A 19097-nucleotide genomic window follows, 5' to 3' on the forward strand; every position below is an offset into this window, starting at 1 on the left:
TAATGCTTGTTAAAGGAGACTCATAACCCGAGAACATCAATATTAAACGCTACTTGTAAAATTAGGTACTGCCTTGAGAAAGAGGAGCTTACCTCTACTCCACAAGCTGTTGTATAAGGAAAAGCTATTGCTAGGCTTTTGTTTATCTCTTATAAAAAATACAGGATTTGATACAACTCTGTGTGTTTTCAGTCAAGTTGTGAAGTCGAGAGTTGTGGAAGACTTACCTTCTAAAGCAGAGACAGTTTCTAGCCTAATAGCGGTACATCTATAGAGGTTTAGGTCTTCCTCCTCCTGACAGTTGTTTGTACCAAACAAATTTTTTGTCTGCCCTTTTTGCTACAGAACAAGGTGAAGCCTCAGGAAACAGGCTGAATTTGGTGGGGCAGGGCAAGAAGTTTAGACATAAATAAAGTAGAGAGGGGAATCTTTGACAATAGCAATGAAAGGGTTAATTGATGTCTCTGTGAAAGTGGTCATTGATAAGATTGTGGCTTATCAGCCTGATTTAACATGATGTGTTTCATTTTAAAATGGCAGTGTTAAACGAGGGTGATCAGACGTGAGTCTCATTCTGATGTCTGTCGGTCGGGTGATGCATCTGGTCTTCCTGTATCAACTTTCATATTTCATTTTAGTAAAAAATGATCATTATAAAATAATTTTAATAAAAATCTGTAGACATGAAAGATTTGAGAACAAATTGTGCCCACTATAATGTAAATTAATTGTCAAGTGAAGTGTTGCCCGGGACCAGACCTTATAATACTTCTGATAATAAACAAGTGTCTGTCTGTAACTCTTGACTCAAAATCACCTTCATCTACTTCCAGAAGTGGGGACTGTGAGCAGTCCCCCTTGGATATTTCTGAGCAGATGAGAGGGAGCAGCTCGGGAAATGAGGTGAAAGCTTTCTGCTCTCTATACGCAGTCCATACTCAAATGGAGGATCAGTGCGTCTAGTCAAGTGATATGAATGAAAAGTAGCTAGATTCTTTCAGCCAGGCATCTAATCTTCAAAACTCCGTCACTTAATTTTTAATGTCATCTGCCTGCTCACCCACTCTGCCGTATGATGAGATGGCTCAACAGATTCACATCTTTTCTAAACGTCCATCTCCTGATTCCAATGCTTTATCTCCTGTTCTCCTTTTTGTTTCATCTCTGCTCTGGCTCTTTTCATCTCTCCCTGCTGTCTTAGTCTTCAAAACTGCTGTCATGTCTCTCTTATCAACTGCTGCTCCCATCTTCTGACAGATTTCTTGAACAAAACCAGTGGAAACAGCTTAACTCACCTCTGTCTGTTAACTGAAACTGGCTCCAAAGCTGAATTTGCTCCATGTTCATTGACAGGGGTAGATTATTAAACAGAATTATATAGAATTGCAATCCAGGAGACATGAAGTTATTTAGAAATCTGAAATCTTCTGACATTCAATGATATAGTTGTTGTGTATTTAATTCTATTGTTCATCCCCAAATAAGTTTTTCTTTCTTCAGGTTCTAAGCCACTCATTTTGTTCTCACCTGTCCATTTACCTAGGATTCCTCACATCAGAAATCTACTGTACTTAAACACAGCCACCAGTGTTGCAAAATTGCCTGATGCCTTGTTAATCCCCAATGCATGGGTACTTCATGACTTTCTGTATTTGAGACTTGAATTGTTCATACTGTACCACCTCTGCTATGTTTGATGGCAACCAGGAAATTTTCTTTTATTCTCAGCTTTGCCATTTTCTTCAGAAGAGTTTTTGAGGTCAGTAACATGTACAAAAAATTGTGAAATTCTCTTTTAGGATCTTACTACTTTTCATCCCATTTCTCTCAAATTAAGTGATACAGAAAGAGGAATCCCCATTTAATTTTGCAATGCAGTTTTAAAGTTTGAAATTAAAAGTAATAGAGTGGCCTTTCACTGCTCATCCTGAGCTGGTAGGAGAGGTATTCTTGTAGGAGGGAATCTCATAAGGTAGGCAGCACCCCACAATGAACACATTTAACACTGTGTAGATGTTGAATAGCTAACAAAATTGTCTTTCTCCCCCAAAACAGCTTCCATCACCCTCAATATGCTTATATCAGGGAATATCAGTACACAGCTTTCAAAAGTTATACCTGCCTATTTACATATTTAATTCATCTTTCAACTTCATATAGGGACTCTTCATATGCGTGGATAAATAGAAAAGAAACAACCGCTTGACCCAAGACCTGTGGCCATAACCTCCTTTCCACATGGAATACCAGCACAGTCCGAGCTACGGTGGAGGTCCTGTTCCCTGTTTAAAAGTGGCTTCACGCTCTATACTTCACACGTCTTTCCAGGATGACGCTGAGCCTGGTGGGTGCAAATTTATCATTCCAACACTGGTAGCATAAAAAAGAGGGTCTGAGAAGCCTGCTCTGAAACTGCAACTTTCTGGTCTTTCCTCTCTCTCAGCTTTTGTTAAAGTCGATGCATTCTTCCTTATATGCCTCTAGGGAAACAAAATATGGGTCTGGCAGTATCCAGAATGAGCTCAGTTACTTAATTGTAATGTCACATTGTGCATGACACAGCTTACTGCTTTCTGGAATTAGAATTACCATCAGCAGCCTTTCAAATAGATAGGGTACTCCAGATGAGTTTATGTCCTGAATGAATGATACTGGATGTATATAGTCAGTGTAAGCAAAAGTAGTCATTGAACTTAATCTGTGGGAGAAAAAGAAGGATATGAGTAAGGCTCCTAATTTGTACAGTAATACAAATGATAGCAGTAGCCTTTTGTGACTCATAACAAAATGAGTTATGACTTCAGGAATTGACTAAAAGCTGTGGCTCAGTCCCAGAGGTTTAAGTTTTCCTATCTCTGCATATCCTCACATCAAGCCATCTTTAATCTTTTAGTATAAGTGATGGAAGAGTAAATTGTGCAATTCCATCATTTCAGAATGGAATGTACTTAATGATAGCTTGAACTGTGATCTCTGGGATGGAAGAAAAATTAGGTTAATTATTAATTTATGTGTTTTTTCCTTGAGAAGTGGCAAAAAAACCTCTTTGAATTATTTCCTTTTGGTAATACAGCCAGTGTTAAATGAAAGAGTAATCTGACAATTGGTTTTCAATTTCTGATCAAAAGTAAATGCTAATGTGGATTGATTTTGACTTATATAAGGAAAGTGCAGCACTCAAATATCTACTCAGCTTTTTTGATTTGTTTTGTCATGCAAGTTTGAGTAAACATTAAAGTTTATTTTTATATTTAAAATATAATTCTACATATAACTATTTTTTATTTGCAACTTTACAACTATATTTTTCAGCTTTATTGTTCTATTCACAGTCTGAAAGAGAATCAGACATAACGTAGTTTTCACACAGGCAAAGCAAACCTACTTACAGCTTTTTATTGAGATTCTAAAAGTCCATCAAAATACAAACTCTACATCCTTTTACTCGATAAAATACAAGGAATACTCCAGTTAAGAATACCCACAGAGGCTAAAACTAGAAAAAAAATAGAGGTATTGAACAAGATTGTTAAGGTAGTATGTCAAGTCAAAAAGACTTCTTTTGCAGCAACAGAACATGTGAATATCAGTGACCAAAAAAGAACTTAAAGGAAAGTTGTTCTTTAAGGAAGTACCGTAAGAAAAACTTGTTATAGCTTTTAACTATGACAATGAATTACATTACTAATTGATGAACTGTTTTCAGAATAGCATTTTCTAGGATGGTCACAGATGAACAAGGGAGTATAGGAGCATAGTGACACATTAGTATTTTAGGGGGGCAAGTTTGTTTACTATATTTTCTGACAACATCCTTGATTGGCACACTCCGCAACATAAACTTTATCTTAGTAGGGAATTGTGCTTATATGATTTAATGGGCCTCTCTGCTAACCAGTCTGTACTGAACAGATTGGGACTACCTGGTAACCACAGGTATTTTGAATGTGAAATAACAGAATGAGGAAACTATCCAGACAGTGGGTTAAATGTTTTCCTTTCCTCTCTTGAAAAAGTCAATATGTTCTTCTTCTTATTTCTTTCCCTAATTTTTTTGCTTCCCACTGTTGACCATTTAGCACATTTATGATGTTAGGAAGGCAATAGCCAACGTCATTTAACCCAACAAGTTTGGACTAGTGACAACTTCTCCAAGGAGTTCCAGATCAGTGTTACTGTGACAAGGTGCGCTTACGGATATGTAGTCCAAGCACACCTTAGTTTTTTGTAAAGAATTTTTGTAATGAAAAGAAACAATCTTTACAGCAGGTAAATTTATGCAGGGCATAGCACAGTCATGAAAGAACATGGAGAACATTCCTCTACTCAGTCCCTTCCCCTGAGAAGCTCACCACCTTTCCCCTTCTCTGCTCATTGCAGAAATATTATTACTCAGCTTCTGATTCTCCAGATCCTCTCCAACTTTCTGACAGTAAACCCCTTATTTCTGGTGTGTCTTGGTGAAGACACCAGGGTAAGGCTTTTATGACCATAGGAAGCATCTTGTGAACCTCAGACATAACCTACACAAGAACATGTCAGAAGAGCCAGTGCATTGGCCAGCAACGTAGCTAGTGCTTTATGCACATAGTAAAAGAAAACCTCCCTTCAGAAGCTGCTGTATATCATTTAACATGCAAAGCCACCAGCAATTGCAGGCTGGCTGTGCAACTCATAAGCTCTGCTTTGGAGAGGAATTTCATCATTTCTGACTTTTGTTCATGCCATGGGTACCTTTTTCTTCCAGCTATGAGTAACGAAGAATATTCAATGTGTCTTATGTTCTACCTTTGGCAACTCAAGCTTCCTTGACCAGTAAAATGGGGGTGAGGATCTCATCTGAGCTCACTGTGAATATTTGCAATTTTTTTTCTATCTATCTCAGCTGCCATAACTTTCCTTATCCATTTTAATTTAAGACAGGGAAGATTCATTCTCTCCTTCATTTTTGAAGAGGTACATTGTCACGTCTCACTTCAGGAAAAAAATTGGAAGGTTGAATACTCTGTACATTTTTTTCCCTTCCTATAAGCAAAATATGCAAAACAAGATAAAAACCAGTCATCAAAATGAAATGTATGTTACTTTGAGTCATAACTGTCAAACAAACAAGTGGTTCTTTCTTTGATGATTGAAATAATTGACTTTGCTAAAATGAATATTCACAGATAAGTGGCGGTTGCTACTGGATGTTCAGGTCAATTATGGCCCTAAAGCAGGACACCAAGAGATAAAGTGAACTGGGTTTAATAGGTCACTGTTTTCATCCCTCCCTCACCTCATCATAAGCACAGGATATCAGAGAACTGGGGCACTATCTAATACTTATTTGTAAATTTAATTTTGTGTTTGGAAATTTTGAGCAGCTCCTTTCTCCAAGGCCAGGGCTCTACACTTTATAATGAGCTCAGGACAAAACTGAAGCCTGTGTCTATACCTGCTGCAGATCTACCAAATATGTGATTTTTATATGCTTTGATTCCTTTCTCAGAGCTAGGTTTCACCTGTGATGATGTTTATCTCCTATTTAATTGAAAAATATGTTGGGGACAGGAAAACTTAGCCTCGTGCCAACAGTCATGTCCAGAGGTCAACACTTTGTCCCAATGGAAAGGCATGTATCCTCCAGAGGTGAGGTTTGTTTGGGTTGGCATTTTGGCTCCCAGCAGAATTATCTAAGCTGAACAGATCAAAGGGTAGAAACGGAGCAAAGAGCTTCTGCTATTGAGCGACTGATGGATGGCTTCGTTCGCCCACGAAAAAGCAGCCCTTCAGAGAGCAGGGCAGGGAAGTCATTCCAATACAGTGTGAAAATCCGACAGCATTATGGAATGAATGGCCCTTTTACAGTCGTGGGATCTAAAATAAAACCTACAGCTGTGCAGCCAGGAACTTTGCTGTATAGCAGCAAGAAACACAGGACAATTCAGGGCACTGTTCCACACCAGGCTTAATCCAGTCTGACCGCGGACTCTCACCCATATATCTCTCCTCCAAATAAATTACTTTCCCATCAGATCAGTGAGTCATATTCCAGCAACAGAGTGAATAACTAAATCTAATATGAGGAAAGGGTGAGGAACACGACAATGGAGTTAAGAGGGGAAAGGAGACAGAATTAAACCATCACTTTTGGCAGTGACACACAGTTTGATGACATTAAGCACAACATGAGACTGTGCCTCCAGAGAGCTTGGGTGAATTGCAGATACTTTAGAAAAAAATAATTTGAAGCCTCTTGCTATGAGGAATAAATTGTACAGTGTGGTTTTGAGGTATTTCTACCAAGGAGAGAAATGTTTTATGGTAGTTTTGTGGACAATTATGTCTCTGGAAAAATAAGAATTTACCTCTATCAGGCTAGAACTTTTATTTTTCCAGTTGGATCTTTACAAACTCCTGACCTATTCAAGCAGTTTAGCTCTTATTTCCTATCAGTTTAGGCTGACCCTGTCATACATCTGCAACAGTTGTTTCTGAATTTTCTCAAACTGAGTTTACTAATGGTGAATGTTAACTCATTTCAGTTGTAAATCGGCTGAAGCGCCAGCTCATACAATATTTAATGTCCTGTCTGCAGTCCTTTTCTTCATCTTCCCCATTCATTGCTTTTTCCTGCAATTCTTGCTCTCTAAAAGACCATCATTGTTTAATTCTTGTGCCATCTTTTTTTCCACAACACTGTAGGGTAGCAAGGTTTTTTTCATAATTCAGGTTTTCTTCCTGCAGAGGGACAGTGTAATCCGTTTGAGGCTCGCATCCATCTGGTGTGGCACATACAGTATCTGACATTGGGGCAAGTTTATAAGTAGAGCACTGAGAGCAATTAGCATTTGAATTAAAGCTACCTGTGGATAACAACAGGTGACTACCCTATTTAACAGCTGTTAAGTGGTGCTATTTGCCAGCTCTAGACCACAGACTGAGTGAGTTGTATGCATACAAATGGGAGTTACTGTGCATACAAATGAATGACATTAATTAAATAATATTTTTTAAATTGCAGTTATGACATGTAGATGTTGGTTTAAACCAGGTAATCGGTAGCAAAAGAAAGGGTTTTGGAAGTGTTTTAGAATGCAGGACAGCAACATCGTAAAGGTTAAAAACCTGTATGTTTTGGCAGTCAGTGTTTTGTTCTAGAAGCAGAAAAACCAAGCTTGCTATTTACACTGATTCAGCTTCTGGCAAAAAGAGAAAATAGTAAGAAACTAAAGCACATAAGATTATTTTCTCCTTCTGTTTTATCTCTGCATTTCCAACAAGGCTTAATCAACCTCGGTGTTCTTTGGAAAGTACCACATTGTTCCTGCTGTACATGCCTACTTGCCTCCTTGCGTATGTGGGAGAAGCTGCTTCCCTAACTCGCTCCCTTCTGTGCTGGGGGCGGATGAATGTCTTTTCCAAACATTTGCTTAGCATATGGCTGTGCAACATCCTCTTAAATCCATGTGGGGTCTGTACCATGGTTCTGCTTCACGTATTGCTGCAGAATATCTTACTGAGTCTGCCTGCACCTTTTTCAGTAGACATTCTCGTTTGCGGAAAAGTTTTTCCTGTGAACCTCTTCTCCAAGGGCATGGATTTTCAATGACCTTTTTTAAGACCTCCCAAGGCATATGAAGGGAATCTGTCCTCCCAGAAAGGCTGATTAGATTTCTGCTTCAAGTATTTGCTTGCACTCTAAAAACTAAATTATTTTATCAGTGATGATTGGTCTCATTACTACTCCAGAGCTGCCTGAGTTTTGTGTAAGTGCAACTCTCACAGATTACAAGATGCACTTAACCCTTTCCCTACAGCATAATTATCCATTCAGTCAAAAGTCTCCCACGATTTGTGCATGTGTGTGTTTTCATTGAATTAGTATGAATAGAGACATCCAATTCACATACATAGAGATGTAGACATTCAGTGCGCACTTCCAGAGGGCTGGAATGCAGGTAAATACTACAGCTTAGAAGGGACGGCTGTTGATTTTTTATTAATGAGAGCTGCCTGATTAAAGCATTTACAGTACTAGGTATTTGAACTGAAATTAAATGCCCGTTAACCTTCTGGGGCTAGCCAATTGTATGCTACATCCAGCTAGAAAATTATTATACTGACAATCTTAGTTAACTGGAATCTGATGTGGATTGGAACTGAATCCATCTGCTATTAAGAGGTTGATAATGACTTAAAGAAATTTAAGTTAAAGCACCATACCCCTCAGTGATAGTTACATTGCAGAAGGCTTGGACTGTTCACGAATGAGCCCTAGGCCACCGAAACAGTTATTTGAATGAAGTTCAATAAGGGTTGGATATATAAACACCTTCAAGTACGTCTTTTCTGTAGGGTTACCCAGGGATCATTATCTCAGTGATGGTGGTGCTCACCCATTCTTCTCCCCCGACTTCAGACCAGAGACCAGCTCCGTATTTGTGGGCAGGTTCTCTTTATACAGCAGAATATACATTGCTCATCTTTTCTATATTCTTTTCATGTCAAGCAGGAAATTATATATTCTTTGTAGATAGTTTCCTGTCACAAGTACCTTGAAAACTTGCAGAAATTTGCTGTCAACCAACGGGTATTTTCTGAAGGCACCAGTCCTAAAATAGTGCCAAATTCTACGTTGGTACAGGCCCCTGTTCAAGATGTCCTAAGCTTTTGTGCTAGCCAAGCTTAAATAGCTTGCTTTCTTTTAAAACTGCAGGATACTTACCACTGTCTGTGCAGTATCCTTGCTATTAGCAGCTGGGCACCTTAACTTGTTTCAAGATTAGCATGATAAGCAATGAGTATCATCTTTTTTCCTTTTGCATCCCATGGTGGGTGATGGGTATCTCGGACGACCAGGAGGTATCCTGGTGTAGGAAGAGCACTAGTATAATGAGAAGAGGTGGGCATACAGCACATATAGGCCAGCTGAATGAGGGAGAGTGCAAGACATGCTGGCCCCATACCTAAAAAAAGAAAAGCCCCAGGAAAGCATTGCTAAAGCAGCTCTCCGTGGAGAGCATGTGGCACATGGCAGTGCCTCCCCACGGCACAGCGGGATCCGTTGAATTCATCTTGCCTTTCTGATGCCTTCTACCTGCTAATCTGTATCTCACAGGATTATTTCAACCATATAAATCCAAATATGTCTATTTAAAGATAACCAGCTAATGTAAAAATATATATATAAAGCTCTAGTGTTTGGGTTTTTTTAAATTAAAAAAGAATAGTTTAAAGTGCAGAGAGGATAACAGCGTGTTCTTGACCGGTGACAGGCTTTAGCTTCAGTATCTGATGAATCACAGTGTCTGGAGTGAGAATTTGGTGGTTTTGTGTAGACCTAAAGCTGTTCTCTATGCAGGATGAAAAGTCATTTGCCTCTAAGTCATGAGATAAAGCATCTTTCAAGTTCACTTTGTTATATAGCAAAATTATTTGAAATCTTTTGGGAGGTATATGATTTTTGCAGTGTGATCGATAATAGCTCTTTCAGAGATTGTAGTTTATGTAAACACCACACCCTCATGACCTGCAAACATGCAAAATTGATTCATAAGCTTAGTTGTTACTTAATTATGACATTAAGCCGCAAAGGAAATTATAGTATGTTGTAAATGTTTTGATTTGCTCTCTGCTTTTGTGTTTGGTAATGACGTACCAATCTATCATGACCAAAATACAGAAAATGCAAATGCATGTTAACTAACAGATTACTAATATATGAAAGAAATATGGCAATTGTGGTACTTTATTGGAGCTGCAAATCTTTTTTTTATTATTGTGGCTCGAAAACCTAATAAATAAGGGATGAAAGAAACTTCATCTAATTAAGCTACTGCATTGTAATGCTAGCACTATTGATAGAACAGCTATTTAACAACGTTGTAATGAATGTTCAATTGTCACAGCTTTGGAAGGTGTTATGCAGTGGTTTAATAAGTTATTTCTTCTCTCATCGTTGCTTTTAAACACTGCTTAATATCAGTCATGTTTGTGTTCAGTTGTTTCCAATCTTTTACAGAATAAAAGAATGCTACAATGTAGGTTTTCATTATTTAAAATTTACCACCACAATCAGTTTAAAAAGTGAGTAAAATAAACCTTATTAAGCCACTGTTTTTCCACAATGCTTATAATAAATAATTCTTGCAATAAATAAATTGCAAACTTTATTAGTAAGTAGTAAAGTAAAAGCATCAGGCTGAGAAGCATTATGTGTTCCTTTCAGAACAGAGACACACTTTTCAATGTTCAGATGCCCAGGGGTAATATTTAATTAACCCACTCAGTTATAAATTCATGCAGACTTTTCTTCATCATGATAAAACCCATAGTAGAAAATGCCTCAGAAATTATCCTCTCTCGGACACCAGCTAATATTAATTTACCAATTGTTTAATCAGAAAACCATTGCAAACAGAGATGGTTAAGGGCTCAGGTGGCCCTCTAAAATTTTTTTATGTTCATTTGCTGCTGCTCTGTGTTATCAGGGACTTGTCAAGCAAATCATCTTCTTGTCCAAACTCAGAGATTAGTTCTAGATAGACATTAGTGCTCAAGTCACATCTCTACTACAAGGCCTTCCTGCCTCTTCTTTGCTCGTTCTGCTTGTGGTGCCCTACACTTGCTCTGCCCAAATGTCCCCATCAGTGAGATATTTGCTATTGATACTCATACCAGATATGGCCATCAGGGCAGATCTTTGCCAAAAAAAGCACAAATTGGGGACATAAAACAACTATGAAACAGCCATGACTTGGCCCTTTGGTATATTTCTGACATGCAGGACTACACCAAAGTCATTGCCATCATTTATAATTATCCTTTGAATAGTGTGAGCTAGTCATGTTCACGTGATGTGTAACTGTTGACTCTTATTATAGTAGGTTGGTATGGGAATAAGGCAGATATAGAAAAAGAGCATGTCTCTCTTGTCCAGCTATTACTTTCCTGAACTCCTCAGAGTTCACAGTTTAAATAAAATCTAATCCAAACTGGGCAAAGTGAGCTTGGTGTTCCCTGTTGAAACCTTCCAGAATCCTTAAACCATCAGGTTTTGTGGTTCACTGACTACCTGAAAGAATTATTTTCAACTGATTTGGCACATCTTCAGAGGAACAGATGGTTCCATCTTTACTGCAAAAACAATAACTGCAGCAACAACAAAATAGTCTGTGATTCTGCCTGGAAACTCTTCAAATATAAGGGAGAGCTTGATGACCATCTTACGTTCCTGACAATTACCTCAAGGAAGAAATATATTTCTCAAGAAAATCACATTATAATTTACTAAGTAAAGTATCGCATCCGTGGAGCAGTTGTCTGAGGTTGCAGGGAGACTAAACTGTTATGCATGAGTTTCTAATAGGACCTCCCCAGCAATACAGCAGCTGGAAAGAGAGAGATTATGAAAATATGATGTTGAGAGACTTCTTTATTGAGGCTAAAAATAAACTAATATGTATTACAAAGAAAATCATAGAAGAAGAAAATGGGAACTAAGCTCAGAGAAGCAGAAATGATGTGATTAGGAATATGCAGCAAAAGCATGAGAGATTTCAAATTTCAAATATCAAAAAATTGTCCAGATTACTACCCAGTTTCTTTTAGAGAATGTTTTTTAATGGTCATAGTCTAGGAGTGCTTGTTATAAACCAGTACCCAGTGCATCTTTGGAATGGGATTCTCCTGAATTTGCCTTTTAGTTTCTAATATTTCAGCATAGGAAAAGCAATATAATTGACAAGGTAATTTTCTTCAATTATTGAAAAAGAAGTAATCAGATATGCAAGATTAACCTTAGGGACAAAACAATAGATAGTGCTCATTGTATTAAATACATACTGTTTTGCAACTTTTAAGGGTAATATAAAAAAAAGTGACATTCATTAAAAAGAAAACTTTTCCCTGTACAGACTAGCTGTCAAATATTAATATGAAATCTGATTTTTTAAAAAACATTTCTATTTTTAACTTCCAAGTAAATTATCCAGGATACTAGGGTGTATTACAGAAGAGATCTCTCCTGCATACAAGACCTATGCCAGTGTCAGTCTTCTGTCTTTTGTAGGCAATTCTAATTATTGGGAGTGTGCTGCAGAAGACATATTTGGGGAGCCACTTTAGCTGAGGCAGTGCTTAAACATTTGGTTTCTGTGCCTTTGGCTTTTCAGCTGTTCTCAGCCTGTGTTGTCCCTTCTGTTCAGCTGGTGAATAGGGTGGGGAGAGGATTCTGCTTAAAATCAGTACTCTGCAGACTTAGTCTTCTGGTCATTTTTCAGCTAGATTTGCTTCCTGATCCAATTCATTGCATGGATCTGATGATGAGACTGCCTCGAGGGGGTAGGAATAAGTCCTAATGAGCACAGACTCCATAATCTAGCGCTGCTACCGAGTAAATGCACATCAGGCTATGGCTGGCACGAACAAATGTGTTTCTCTGCTCTTGAGTCAGGGAGAGCCAGACTGCGAAGGAAATCTCTGCTTGAGACCAATAGATGTGAATTTGCATTGACGGGACACCTTCGGGGGAAGCGGTCTAGATGTCAAGGTGGTTCTCGGGGGTAGATTGTTCCTACAAGCAGGCTGATAGGTCAGGCAATTCCTGCAGCCTGGCAATATTCTCAGGAAAGCATTTCTGTGGTAACGTGGTCTATTCTCTCACTGAGGTACAGCTGGTATTCAGCAGAGGGGTTGAAGGGCCCTGAACATCTGTCAGAGAGGGCAAACAGGTGGAATCCAGCTGCGGCCACGGTTGCTCTTACAATTCATGGATTATACTAAATCCTACGAGATGCTCCTTAGATTGCCTATGAAAAGCACCTTGCTTGTAGGTTAACATGTTGCTCTCAGTCTGTAGCCTGGGTCCCTGCTTGGTGAGGCTTTCATTTTCTGTTTACACGATAGAAGCAACAACAAGGAAACATGGAAGCATCCTTAGGTTCTCAATAATTACAGTTGCTAAGTATACACAAAGAGCTTGACTACATGCTCACCATTGATCTGACTGATTTCTGGCAGCTGCTTTACCCTGATGCATTGCGATCATTGTTAGAGTGCTTACAGGATATTTACAGGGTATTTCTTTTTCCTATGTGATAAAAATGATGGTAACAATTAGCAATCAGCAAACAGCCTGTGGCATGATTACAGACACAGGTAGTTTTTTGAAATATTTGGTGTGTTGAACAGAGTAATTTTATTTTGCTTAAGTGCTACTTAAATATTCCTTACATTCCTAGATGGAAAAAAGCCATTATATAAAAAAAAGGTTCAGGCTGTTCTTAGTGAGATCAATACAGCTCATCTGCTTGCATGATTCTAAGTAGGATATGTTGCGTGAATACTTGGGGGAAAGTTCTCTTAGTGGATATTGAGTGATAGGACTTCTTTTTCACAATTAGTTCATATTTAATTACTATGTCATGAGGCCTACGTTAAGGCTTACTTTAAGAATTTGTTTTTCTATGGATTATTGAAGATGGACAAAAAGTATTTAATGTACGTGACTTGAGCAAAAAGGTTTTTCCAGTATATAATAAATAGGGTGATGCAAAATAAAATGTCTTTTTTTCCCCCTTCTTTTATATTCAGTGGTTGACAGTTCTTAGGTTTTTTTTATTCCGTATTGTCTATGTTCTGTCATTTTTCTCATGTCTCTAAATGAGTTGTAACTTTCAACCATTTTGTTGTCCATCAAAATCAGAAAACAGAGAAATTTCACCAATTGAAAACTTTTGATTTTCAGTGCTGCCTGTTCTGTCATTCTTAGTTCAGCCTCATATTTAGGATCTCTCAGTGGGAGAAGATGGATCTTTGGTGAAGACTGACTTTGTCACAGCTTGACAGCACTTCATTTTATGCCTTAGTTTTACAGGCTTTGATGTTTCATGTTTATTTAGCTGAAAATTGAAAATAAGTTGAAAATTCAAAACAAGTTGCAATCAGAGCTGTAGGACAGCTTTGTTGTGGACTGCTGCACATTTTAAATCCTTTTTGCTAAATGAACCTTTTTTTTTTTTTTTTAAGAACTTTGAACATTTGACCTAGCTGGTAATTATGGTGATGGACTTGAGGCTGTAACTACTTTACTGAGAACACTGGAAAAATACACACGGAGAGTCAAGCTGAATGGCACAATGAGTCTGAAGTGATTCTATCATCTACTGGATTTTGCTGAATCTCTGTGGAATGTGAATCTTTGTGCTTAAAGTCGTGTTCTTTGCAAAGAGGTTGCCCCTCCAAGAAGTTTGGCAACAAAGCGAGCTGTGCCTCGGAGCCAGAGGCTGGCAGCAGAAGCTACAGGGAATCAGATGTGCAGGAGCAAGGGTTTTCCATATTGCTTTGAATATAATCCATTCCCTCTAAAAAACTGTCAGGTTCAAGGGGTATGATTCGTAGCAAATGAATATTGGAGGAAAGGATTTTACCTAGAAAGACTTTGCATCAGCAGCAGAGCGAGGGAGAAGGGACGCGTGCTGGTTTATGTCCTATGGCTGGAAAAGCTTATCTGTACAGATGTGAAAATTCCTGCTGTGTCTTTGGATGATGCTGATATACACATTGCTTCTGACTTTCAGTGGGATGGCATGGCTCTTCACTTACTCTCAGTCTAGAGGGCTGTTCCCTGAGAGCTAGTAGAAGCTTAGGTTAAACTGCATTTTCAGGCTGCTGTAGCCAGTATCTGTGGGCTAGCGTTTTAATGAAAGTGAGTGTCAGCCACTTAATGAGGGTGAATTCAATCAAACAGAGAAAGGTTCAAGAAGAGAAGCAGACATGTAGATCTCTGAAATCATATAAAAGTATAAATTTTTCAAGTGATGTTATGAAACATTCTTTTTTTCTGTTTGAAGGTGACGAGAACGTAGTGCTGTTTTGATCAGTGATATCTCAGCATTAAAAGAAAGGTCTCTTAATTTTCTTCCTCTTTCTCTTACCTATTCCACAACTCATAGTTTAAGTTGTACAGGCTTGTCAACATCTAGGGTGCTTTCATGTCTTCAGCATGTTTCTGTTAAAGTGTTATAATGTAGGATTGTGTTTAGCTGATAATCTTGGACAACTCAATTTGTTGTTTAGCACTTTACCGAGATATAAAATGGGACAATGACATGGCAGGTACATGGCAGGTACATTTTGAAGATTTGTTGCTAATTATCTGCAAGAAGCTTTGGGAACCTCATATGAAGTTTATGCTTAATATTTACTGTGTTGCAGATGGCTAAAGGAAATAGAGGGGACTAGACAGAAGGGTAAGAAGGTGGGAATTTCTGTGATGGATACTGCTGCTTCACCTGTCTCTGCCTGCTTTGTGTCTTGCCTAATTAGCTTGTATTTAATCTCTTGGACCAAAGGGTTCCCTACTACATATTTGTCCATGATGAGCACAGTGAGATGCCACTAGAGGATTGTTCCAACAGTGATAACTGGTTTCAGTGTCACGTGTCCTTTTTTTTTTTTTAGTGAAAATGAGTGAATTCAAGACCATAACCGTGATGTTTACAGTTGTAACATGGTGAACAAACAGATAAGGTAATTTTACCCTTTCTGCTAGTTACCAAAGCAACACTATAAAGATCCTTTTAATTTAGTTTAGTGCTGTGAAGATTAAAGCTTAATTAAAATGCTGATATTAAAAAAAAATTAAAACCTGAAACAGCATAGGAAAAATAGAAAGACATAATTATGGTCCAGTGAATCCTTATCACTCGTTATGAAGCTTTGGAGAAGAGGTATTTTTTTTTCTCTCAATTGAGAGTAATTTTATTCTGATCATAAATTTGAACGACCAGAACAACCTAGGATCATAGCTGTTTATAAATTAATAAGGACGGTTGGAAGGAATGTGTTATTCTGCTCATAAAATACAAGACAGTAAGATTTTCTTTGCTGGTCCATTTCCTCAAAAAGTTCTCTTGCATACCCATCAGGGAGAAAGACTTTATGAAGACAAAAAAAATTACTGTATTCTGGTATTTCACAAAGCTTGCATAGAAATTCAGCTATGTATTATTAAAATACCTCTTACTTTCAAAATAATTAATAAACATATCCTATTGTGAATTTAGAAGAGGCCAGCTTTTCAAGCGGTACTAAAAGTGGCATAATTTCCTTTTATCAACAGAGCTACACTAATTTGTACCAGGTGAAAAGATATGTGGACGACTTAGTGTGATATAATTATTAGAAATTCCTCCAGGAATGAGACTTTTATCACTTTTGTTGGTTAGTTAAACATCTGTTGCTTTGCCAGATTCATCCTAATGAGTTTAAAATCATTGCAGAGAAAGTGCATCCTTGCCCAGTAGAAGGCAAACCAAGATATGAGACAATATTCTTTCACTGCAAAAAATCAAAGTAGTAATCTCTGTCCATGACAAAGCAGGAGAGTTAGAGAAAGAGTAGCTCCAGCTAGTTAGCTTTGTTGATAGCTGTCTTTCTAGTTTCTGCAAGAATTTAGATGGCAAGATGCAATAGCTATTAGCCTGGAGAAGTACCTCCAAAGACCAGTGGACTAAAAATGCCCTTTTACTAACTTCCTCTTGTCCTGGTTTCAGCTGGGATGTAGTTAACTGTCTTCCTAGTAGCTGGTACAGTGCTGTGTTTTGAGTTCAGTATGTGAAGAATGTTGAGAACACTGATGTTTTCAGTTGTTGCTCAGTAGCGTTTAGACTAGAGTCAAGGATTTTTCAGCTTCTCATGCCCAGCCAGGGCACCTGACCCAAACTGGCCAACAGTGTATTCCATACCATGGGACGTCCCATCTAGTTTAGGAACTGGGAAGTGGGGGGCAGGGATTCGCCGCTTGGGGACTGGCTGGGTGTCGGTCGGCGGGTGGTGAGCAGTTGCCCTGCGCATCATTTGTACATTCCAATCCTTTTATTACTATTGTTGTCATTTTATTAGTGTTATCATTATTAGTTTCTTCTTTTCTGTTCTATTAAACCATTCTTATCTCAACCCAGGAGTTTTACTTCTTTTCCTGATTTTCTCCCCCATCCCACTGGATGGGGGGGGAGTGAGTGAGCGGCTGCGTGGTGCTTAGTTGCTGGCTGGGGTTAAACCACGACACCTCTGTTCATCTTGCTCAAGCATTCTAAAACTGTCTTTAACCATGTATCACACATTAATTCTGTGCACAGAATCATTACTAAAATTAGATATTTAGCCGCTCTTAAAAACAACATTACATTAATTACAATATCATGATGACTACTGTTGATAGAACTCAACCTGGTAGCTTAACCGTGACTTCTTGCCCCAGGATGCTGTGGAAACTGAAAAGTTGCTGGACTTCAAGGACAAGCTTAAGGAAACAAATCTACTGAGGTTGCCAAAACTGTGTGTGGCCCAGGATGTCTATGAACTGCAAATGACTGGAGGATGGGGGACCACGTAGGTAAGGTATTTCATCAAAGTCTGCCCCGTTCTTAGACTCTTTCCTGATATCTTTTTTTGCCCGTTGCTGGAGACAGGATGTTACATTACCTGGAGCTTTCGTCAGGTCCTGTACAACACTTGTATTACCAAACAATTCTGGCAAACAAAAATTTCAACTTTAAAAATACTGTCTTTCTTTTTCTAATCAAGACACAAATGAATTTCCTGGCTTCCAGGCTAACATATATGTATGAAATCTCTACAGGTCTACAACTCAGTTAGTTATTCCAGGATACATTTCTGATTTTGTTAGCTAAGCTGTTAAGAAAACTCATGGTATAAATCTCTCTGATAGTGTTGCTGCAAAACTTAAAAAAAACTTTTAAACAGGCAGTACTGCAGGAAACTCTCCCACACCCACCAGCCTGGATTATTGTTTTTGTGGAACCATAGATTATGGGCACATGAAGGGCTATATAATTTAATATCATCCAGGAGCAAGTGCAGTTAAAAATTATAATTGCCATCTTAAAAAAAAGTGAAGCATTTTTGTTCACAAAGAATTATTAGTGTCTAATATCTGCTTACAGAAAAAAAGCCATGTAAATTTATTCTAGAATGCCATTGTAAAATTTAGCCTGCCAGGGGCTCAGGCTATTTATGTTTTTGACTGCATCGTCTTCACTAAACTTAAAAAAAATATAAATTTCCATGGTAACCACTGCATCACACAACAAAGACATGTATACGCCACTTAGATCTTTAAAGAGGCAGAGTCTGGAACAAAATTATAGCCTGCATTTTTTAAAAAAAATGATAGTCTTCTTAGTAAATGTTTGTTTTGTTGTTTTTTTCAATAAATTCTGGTTTTACTTTAAAAAGCAGCATATAAAATAGTGCATCTGAAATAGCGTAGTTCTGTCATAAAACCGTTAACTTCATGAAAGCCATTCATGCTGATGTGATCACTGGGCTGTAAGAGAAGAGAGGGAATGGGTGTGAGATGGTGGTATTCATTAGTTCTGTCTTTCTGTTATTTCTCCTAGACACCATTTTTCTATTTTTCAATTTTTATTGCAGTACAATGATAAGGTCACAGTGGTCACATATATACATATATGGTTACCATTATATATATATATATGGTTACTATATATATATGGTTACATTTTGAAACTGATCTTTACAGGTACTATCCTCTGAAAAAAAAAAAGTGGAGGCCATTCTGTTTGTCTCTAATTTTTTAAAGAAACTCCATATATTCATATGAGAGCATATAGCCCTTTAATAATGTTTCTCATTTTCGCACCTTTCAGTTCACGTGCAGCATCCCAGATCCCAGATCGGCACTGTGATCCGTGCGGGTAGGCTGCGTTGCAGAGAACCAATGTAGGAAACCTTGGAGGCAGAACCCCTGTTGACTTGCCTGGTTGCCGCTTTGGGCTCCAGTTCTTACCAGGCCTGTTAAAGACCACCCCAATATCGGAGGTGAATATTGATGTCCGCTCATACAGCAGCATCAAACAGCTGGAGGTCTATGCCAGGTACTATCAGTGGGTTATAAAATTATTTTTGTGGTTCAAAATAGATCTAAGGCGAAAAGCAAGTATCGTATCTGAAGTCTGGGGAGAAGTCTGGCTTTTCGATTTTGTGTCATGGATTGGAGTGAAGTGCCTCTGGACTGAGGAGCTATGGGCTGTGCCTGTGACTTTAGCCTGTGGCTACGGGCCTTC

The 19097-nt window shown here is 38.3% G+C and overlaps 1 long non-coding RNA gene across 1 annotated transcript; it reads left to right on the top strand.

The window, feature by feature from the left end:
- Nucleotides 1-4756: 4756 nt before the first annotated feature.
- On the top strand, nt 4757-17375 carry LOC138686695 (uncharacterized). The gene is made up of 3 exons (XR_011325986.1): nt 4757-4850; nt 15448-15516; nt 17249-17375. It is a non-coding gene; the product is annotated as an uncharacterized lncRNA (long non-coding RNA).
- Nucleotides 17376-19097: the final 1722 nt, after the last annotated feature.

This window comes from Haliaeetus albicilla, chromosome 9, assembly GCF_947461875.1.
Source record: "Haliaeetus albicilla chromosome 9, bHalAlb1.1, whole genome shotgun sequence".
Taxonomy (NCBI): domain Eukaryota; kingdom Metazoa; phylum Chordata; class Aves; order Accipitriformes; family Accipitridae; genus Haliaeetus; species Haliaeetus albicilla.